The sequence below is a fragment of the Salvelinus alpinus genome, chromosome 38 (genome assembly GCF_045679555.1).
Source record: "Salvelinus alpinus chromosome 38, SLU_Salpinus.1, whole genome shotgun sequence".
NCBI classification, from domain to species: domain Eukaryota; kingdom Metazoa; phylum Chordata; class Actinopteri; order Salmoniformes; family Salmonidae; genus Salvelinus; species Salvelinus alpinus.
Genome location: NC_092123.1, coordinates 8,410,525 through 8,419,563, shown reverse-complemented (window position 1 = coordinate 8,419,563; position 9,039 = coordinate 8,410,525).

The window sequence follows — 9,039 nt, the reverse complement described above, 5'->3', positions numbered from 1 at the left end:
TGACAATTGGAGAACATTTATGATATATCTACTTTATATTATATTGCTCTAAAGTCAGGAGACAAAAAGCCTCAAAGAATCAGATCCACCCCAGTGACTTTATAAGCGCGCTTTATATAGCCTTCCATTCTGAATGTACAATTAAAGGGATTTATCCGTTTGGGGTTGGTTGGGCACCGGTACTCTAACTCACTTACTTGTATTCACTTGTGGATTGTGAATGTGATAACGACTGATTAATGATGTTCGGCCATCTGCCAAGGCAAGGTCTGGGCAAGCAATGCACCTGTTCTTGCTCCCTGGCTAAACCACTGATCAAATCTCACTGAAAAGCATTGTGACTGTGTGCCAAGGACTTTGTGGCTGGTCCCCTTTTGTTCTCTGAACACATCGGTTTTCTGTTCCCGGTATGTTGTTTGTTGTGCCCTCACTGCCAATAATCGTTTCATTTCTTTCTGCATCCACCATCACCGACACCCTGCGACATGTTGTGCTTTTATGAATCACCAAAGAGTGGTACAGTAAACGGATACTAGATGTCTGAAAGTGAAAATATAGTACAGTACAACGTTATGTGATTGTGCTAGTAACTTTCGAAATGAATTATCTCTAGACCTGAAGAAGATAATCCGAGGGAGTTTAGGGTATAACGGTCGTTTCCTTCTCAGGAGAGCGCTTGTCCTGGTTGTTGTTGTCGTGAGTTTTGTTGAACGGAGAAGTACAGTATTGTACACATTTGCTACAGTCTCCTCCAGAAACCATGTCACTTGCTCTTACATTGGTAAAACGTCAAGTCTTCATATTTTGCACAATTAGCAAACCAACAGAACAACTCAGTTGTACAACAAATCTGGGTGGCAAGCTTGCTATACAAAGGAAACATGTATTCAGGGGATGATTTTCTGTCATGAAGGACCCACGATAAAGGATTGTTATTGGCTGTCTATATTATTTTAAGTGCATTAGGTATTTATCTACAGAATGTTATTGTAAAAGATGTACCTCACTGTACCTCACTGATACAATTATTGAATACAATTCATTTAAATATTCTATTTATTTTGAATTTGTTTTATAGAATTATTCAGGTATATTGTAAACAAATGTATATTTAATAAATACATTTTTACAGCTTCATGTGAATAACAGTATATGTTGTGATTTGATATGAAATGTGTTATTCTCATCTCGCTTTCCCAGATCTCTTTTGCCTCTTCCATTTGAGCTTGGGTCAGTACAAAGTACACACTGTTATCTGTCATATAATCTTAAAAACATCTATTATCAAAGTCTGGCACTGTGATTTATCCACAATATAATTTACCCCACACTATCACAAACCAGAAAAAGAAAACTCCTAAAAAATGCGGGAAGAGCATATTTATGAGTAATGTTCTTATGCGGCGGCCATTTGTTCATATTTTTTAGGAGACTAGGGAAAAGCGGGGTGGTTGGATGATAGAGATGACTTGTTATATCATATATCACTCGGGAAGGAGCGGTTCTAGAGGCCCAGAGTGATGAAGTAGACCATTACCCTGTCCTCTGCCCTCAGCTAGTTAATAATACAATTACAAGCTGTGGGCTGATCCTAAAATCGAAACCGTGCTGTTATACTCTGGTCCACACCACTGTTGTTGTTCTCTTCTCCTTCCTCCTATCAAAATAAAATGGCATGCAGTGGAAGAAGAAGGCTAGTTCAATATTCAAAAAGTGGTACTAAGCATTTGCACATGAGCAAAGTTTGCACCTCATACCAGTTCAACTTATTATCAAGCAAAAGGAAAACATTTCGAAGAAATCTAGTCTGGATGTTGAGAAACAACAAAGCCAGCAACATGAGCTTCAGGTTGGTTACAGAGGGAGAAAATAATAGAAGAGTTGACTGAGTCCTTTTGGGACATGCCAGTAATGAGACTATATGTCTTCCTCTAGCTGTTGTGACAGCTACAGAGATATACATGGTGAGGATGATGATGCCACATTCCCTGAGAGCTTTGTCTTCCCTAGTTCTTCACCTGTGTATGATTATCAACTCAAATTGTATTTGTCACATGCGCCGAATACAACAGGTGTAGACCTTACAGTGAAGTGCTTTCTTACAAGCCCTTAAACAATCATGCAGTTTGAAGAAAAATGTGTTAAATAAAAAATAGATAAGTAAAAAAGAAAAGTAACAAATAATTAAAGAGCAGCAGTAAAATAACAGTAGCGAGGCTAGGGTGGCAAGAAAAAGTATGTGAACCCTTTAGAATTACCTGGATTTCTGCATAAATTGGTCATCAAATTTGATCTGATCTTCATCTAAGTCACAACAATAGACACACATAGTGTGCTTAAACTAATAACACACAAAGTATTGTATTTGTCTTGTCTATAGTGAATACATAATTTAAACATTCACAGTGTAGGTTGGAAAAAGTATGCTAATGACTTCTCCGAAAGCTAATTGGAGTCAGGAGTCAGCTAGCCTGGAGTACAATCAATGAGACGAGATTGGAGATGTTGGTTAGAGCTGCCTTGCCCTATAAAAAACACCCACAAATTTTGAGTTTGCTATTCAGAAGAAGCATTGCCTGATGTGAGCCACGCCTCGAACAAAAGAGATCTCAGAAGACCTAAGATTAAGAATTGTTGACTTGCATAAAGGTGGAAAGGGTTACAAAAGTATCTCTAAAAGCCTTGATGTTCATCAGTCCACGGTAAGACAAATTGTCTATACTGTACATGGAGAAAGTTCAGCACTGTTGCTATTCTCCCTAGGAGTGGCCATCCTGCAAAGATGACTGCAAGAGCACAGCGCAGAATGCTCAGTGAGGTTAAGAAGAATCCTAGAGTCAGCTAAAAACTTACAGAAATCTCTGGAACATGCTAACAGCTCTGTTGACAAGTCTACAATACGTAAAAGACGAAACAAGAATGGCGTTCATGGGAGAACAACACGGAAGAAGCCACTGCTATCCAAAAAAGAACATTGCTGCACGTCTGAAGTTTGCAAAAGTGCACCTGGATGTTCCACAGCCTACTGGCAAAATATTATGTGGACAGATTAAACCACAGTTGAGTTGTTTGGAAGGAACACACAACACTATGTGTGGAGAAAAAAATGCACAGCACACCAACATCAAAACCTCATCCCAACTGTAAATTATGGTGAAGGGAGCATCATGGTTTGGGGCTGCTTTGCAGCCTCAGGGCCTGGACAGCTTGCTATCTTCAACGGAAAAATGAATTTCCAAGTTTATCAAGACATTTTGCAGGAGAATGTTAGGCTATCTGTCTGCCAATTGAAGTTCAACAGCAGTTGGGTGATGCAACAGGATAACGACCCAAAACACAGAAGTAAATTAACAACAGAATGGCTTCAACGGAAGAAAATACAGCTTCTGGAGTGAACCAGTCAGAGTCCTGACCTCAACCCGATTTGAGATGCTGTGGCATGACCTTAAGACAGCAGTTCACACCAGACATCCCAAGAATATTGCTGAACTGAAACAGTTTTGTAAAGAGGAATGGTCCAAAATTCCTCCTGACCGTGGTGCAGGTCTGATCCGCAACTACAGAAAACGTTTGGTTGAGGTTATTGCTGCCAAAGGAGGGTCAACCAGTTATTAAATCCAAGGGTTCACATACTTTTCCCACCGTGTACTGTGAATATTTACACGGTGTGTTCAATAAAGACATGAAAACGTATTATTGTTTGTGTGTTATTAGTTTAAGCAGACTGTGTTTGTCTATTGTTCCGACCTAAATGAAGATCAGATCAAATTTTATGACCAATTTATGCAGAAATCCAGGTATTTCCAAATGGTTCACATACTTTTTCTTGCCACTGTATATATAGGGGGTACCGGTACAGAGTCAATGTGCGGGGGCACCGGTTAGTCGAGGTAATGGAGGTAATATGTACATGTAGGTAGAGTTAAAGCGACTATGCATTGATAATAAACAGAGAGTAGCAGCAGCGTAAAAGAGGGGTGGGGCAATGCAAATAATCTGGGTAGCCATTTTATTAGCTGTTCAGGAGTCTTATGGCTTGGGGTTGAAGCTGTTTAGAAGCCTTTTGGACCTAGACTTGGCGCTCCGGTACTGCTTGCCGTGCGGTAGCAGAGAGAACAGTCTATGACTAGGGTGGCTGGAGTCTTTGCCCATTTTTAGGGCCTTCCTCTGACACCACCTGGTATAGAGGTCCCTGATGGCCGGAAGCTTGGCCCCAGTGATGTACTCTGCCGTACACACTACCCTCTGTAGTGCCTTGCGGTCGGAGGCCGAGCAGCCATACCAGGCAGTGATGCAACCAGTCAGGATGCTCTCAATGGTGCAGCTGTAGAACTTTTAAGGATCTGAGGACCCATGCCAAATCTTTTCAGTCTCCTGAGAGGGAATAGGCTTTGTCGTGCCCTCTTCACGACTGTGTTTGGACCATGATAGCTTGTTGGTGATGTGGACACCAAAGAACTTGAAGCTCTCAACCTGCGGGATGCTAGGTACTAGATAAGGTACTATCTAAAGAAATGATCATGACTGCAAAAAACTACTTCACATGGATTGATTTGTTTATTACATTTATTACAGTCAGGAACTTATTGTGTTTTTCACAGTAAAAGTTATGAATGAGTAGTTCATTAGTTCATCAAGTCCGTTGCTAGACTGAATGAAAGAGGAGTGCGACATGGTGCTTAGTCTTTGACTGTAATAAAGCAGCAACCAGCATCTATAATGCAGAGAGAGAGATAGTGAAATAGAGAAAAGAGAGAGAGAGAGACAGATTGACACTCCGACAGTGTCACCCTGACCTTTCCCAGCATCCCGCCATCTCTGACCTGCTTTCCTCCGCTCCCTCATTACACCAGGTTAACCTTTCCCATAAGCTTCCAATGTATCCATCTACCTTTCCTCAGACTGATGAGGCTAAGTGCAAATGTGACTACTTCAATTCTACTTCTACTTGCAAACTAACGGAATACATTGGCCTCTTTGAGTTATATTAGGGAACGAGGGAAATGTCTAACGTGGAACGTAATGGGTGTAAAAAAAACTGACAGAAAATAGGAGAGAGAAAATGGGCATTGGTGAATGTGCCAACCTTGTAGATAGGATATGAAACCTAAAAATAACCGGAAAACAAATAAGACTAAAGCGTTTAAGTCAAGGTGAGGGCAGAGGTCAGAGGAATAAACAACTTGGCCAACAAAATTACCAGCTGCAACTCATAGCCTAGAGTGAAACATGGACCCTCAGATCTTTGTCCAGGGACACTCGTGAAAAATATCCCTAAGACTCAGCTACTGTAGCAGTGCCACTAACACTCCTTTAACACCGGAGCCACATGACAGCAATTTCCTAGCGAGTGGCTAATTTATTTGAGACTTGTCAAATAAAAATGACAGTAACAGTGATCAGTGGGACCTTTCAGGCTCCTGATAGTGAGGGTTTGAGAGTCCTTCCTAGGACTGAAAGGCAAACTCTAAACTGAAATAGCTCATGGAGAACAGAGATTGATATGGAAGTACTTTGAGCTTCAATGGGTGTAGCTGTTTGAACCAAAGACTACTTGTTACAGGGAAACACAAGAAAACCTTCATTTGTAAGGTAGGATAGGAAGTTGAGTCTCTGTGTGGGAGGATAATAATATTCTGTTCTGTCTCTCACCACTTCCATACAGTAAATTGCTTGTCATGGCATATTTGCACTTCCAGCCAGCCACAAGATTAGGAGAGGCAAGTGTATCTCAACCTAGTATGTGGCTGTGCATGGGTGTGAAGATCCAGGAGAGATCATGAATATACCTCTTAATTATAGCTGTATAGTGTTTTTGACAACATCTAAGTACATCTAGCAAAAATAATGACCTCATAATAAGACTCCTTTGAAGGTGGTAATCAAGAGAAATTGACTGTGAAGAGGCACATCCTGTACAGTATGTTGATTCCCAGTCTTGAAATTGCTCAGGTACAAAGTGGGCTAGATGTTTTTCTAACACTTACAGTTGAAGTCGGAAGTTTACATACACTTACGTTGAAGTCATTAAAACTCGTTTTTCAACCACTCCACAAATTTCTTGTTAACAAACTATAGTATTGGCAAGTCGGTTAGGACGTCTACTTTGTGCATGACACAAGTCATTTTTCCAACAATTGTTTACAGACAGATTATTTCACTTATAATTCACTGTATCACAATTCCAGTGGGTCAGAAGTTTACACATACACCAAGTTGACTGTGCCTTTAAACAGCTTGCAAAATTCCAGAAAATGATGTCATGGCTTTAGAAGCTTCTGATAGGCTAAGTGACATCATTTGCCAAGACCTCAGAATTAAAATTGTAGACCTCCACAAGTCTGGTTCATCCTTGGGAGCAATTTCCAAATGCCTGAAGGTACCACGTTCATCTGTACATAGAATAGTACGCAAGTACAAACACCATGGGACCACGCAGCCATCATACCGCTCAGGAAGGAGACATATTCTGTCTCCTACAGATTAACGTACTTTGTTGCGAAAAGTGCCAATCAATCCCAGAACAACAGCAAAGGACCTTGTGAAGATGCTGGAGGAAACAGGTACAGAAGTATCTATATCCACGGTAAAATAAGTCCAATATCGACATAACCTGAAAGGCCCTGAGCAAGGAAAAAGCCACTGCTCCAAAACCGCCATAAAAAAGCCAGACTACGGTTTGCAACTGCACATGGGGACAAAGGTGGTACTTTTTGGAGAAATGTCCTCTGGTCTGATGAAACGAAAATAGAACTGTTTGGCCATAATGACCATCGTTATGTTTGGAGGAAAAAGAGGGTCGCTTGCAAGCCGAAGAACACCATCCCACCCGTGAAGCACGGGGGTGGCAGCATCATGTTGTGGGGGTGCTTTGCTGCAGGAGGCACCAGTGCACTTCACAAAATAGATGGCATCATGAAGTAGGAAAAGTATGTGGATATATTGAAGCAACATCTCAAGACATCAGTCAGGAAGTTAAAGCTTGGTCGCAAATGGGTCTTCCAAATGGACAATGACCCCAAGCATACTTCCAAAGTTGTGGCAAAATGGCTTAAGGACAACAAAGTCAAGGTATTGGAGTGGCCATCACACAGCCCTGACCTCAATCTTATAGAAAACTTGTGGGCAGACCTGAAAAAGTGTGTGCGAGCAAGGAGGCATACAAACCTGACTCAGTTACACCAGCTCTGTCAGGAGGAATGGGCCAAAATTCACCCAACTTATTGTGGGAAGCTTGAGGAAGGCTACCCGAAATGTTTGACCAAAGTTAAACCATTTAAAGACAATGCTACCAAATACTAATGTATTTGAGTGTAAGCAAACTTCTGACCCACTGAGAATGTGATGAAAGAAATAAAAGCTGAAAGAAATAATTCTCTCTACTATTATTCTGACATTTCACATTCTTAAAATAAAGTGGTGATCCTAACTGACCTAAAAAAAAAATACTAGGATTAAATGTCAGGAATTGTGAAGAACTGAGTTTAAATGTATTTGGCTAAACTGTATGTAAACTTCCGACTTCAACTGTATCTACCACATCACAGCCTCTTCTCTGTGCCGTCATCAGTAATCAGAGCATCTTGTCATGTTCAGCATGATAACAGATGCTCTTCAAAGTAGGTAATACTTACTGTATAATCAATTCTGGTGAAGACCGTAGTAAGCCACTCTCCCATGGAGGGAGCGATCCTCCTCAGTATTTTCTCAGCTGTGACGTTTACCCTCAAGACCTCAATGCTCTGGCAGCCTAGCAGTGGGCAGGCTCTCATCAAGCACAGGTCATATGAAATGACAGGCTTAGTGTTGTGGTTGAATGTCCACAAAGGCAAGAAACAACAAAGGGAACTCCACAACACAAACATCCATGCACGCACGCATGTATGCACACACACACACACACACACACACACACACACACACACACACACACACACACACACACACACACACACACACACACACACACACACACACACACACACACACACACACACACACACACACACACAACACAACGCAACACAACCCACAACACTGTCCCATCCAGCCTGAACTGCATAGACAGCCAATCAATACGTTGATGTGATTATGCCACCTTTTTTCTGCCTGTCAAATTTGGAACAGGGTTTTAATTCTAGTCCGTAGGCTACTTATTATGTAGGTAATTGACTTAGTTTAAAATTACAATTTAAATTACTTAACTAACTTGTGATTAAACCTGCCAAGTGGGCATTTTCATATTCGTTAAGTCTGTAGGCCTATTTCACAGGTAAATGTTTGTCTTTGTAATTTGTGTAATTGCCTATACAACTGAGCACCATCTGGCCCTGCTTAGAAACCGTTTAGCATCTGCAGACATGACAACAAACATTAGTTTCAGTATCACTGAAAAAAGGGTGGCGATTAAAAAGTCATTATGTTTACAGATCACCTACCCTGACTGCTATAACAACACTCAACTAGCAGTCACAGAGGGAGACAATGTGTAATAACACTTAGTTGTTATATCTAGTTTAGAGGGAGAGATTCAGCTTAGTTCTAAGAGTCTGTCAGGAACTCTTTTCTGCCTTAACACTGCCTAGCTGTCCAGACTAGGACTGGTTCCATTTTTTACATTTGAGTCATTTAGCAGATGCTCTTATCCAGAGCAACTAGGCTTAAGTGCCTTGCTCAAGGGCACGTTGACCAATTCTTCACCTAGTTGGCTCTGGGATTCAAACCAGTCACGTTTTGGTTACCCAACTCTCTTAACTGCTAGGAAACATGCCGACTAGGCAGGTATTCTCTCTCCCTCCCCTCCATAACCCTAGCCCTCACACTGTCCAAGGACCCTATCCGTGTGACACTATCACTCTACACTACAGTAGTTCACAGGCTTCCTGTGTGTGCCTCCACTCCTCCCTATCCCCTAGCCCTATCCACAACCTTATCCCAGCCAGTTCTAATGTGTGAGACAATCACCCAGCAGCTGTGGCCCATTTGTAAAAGGGAGGGGCCTGCATGCTTAACTCGTGGCTACGTAAGAGACCTTGTCTA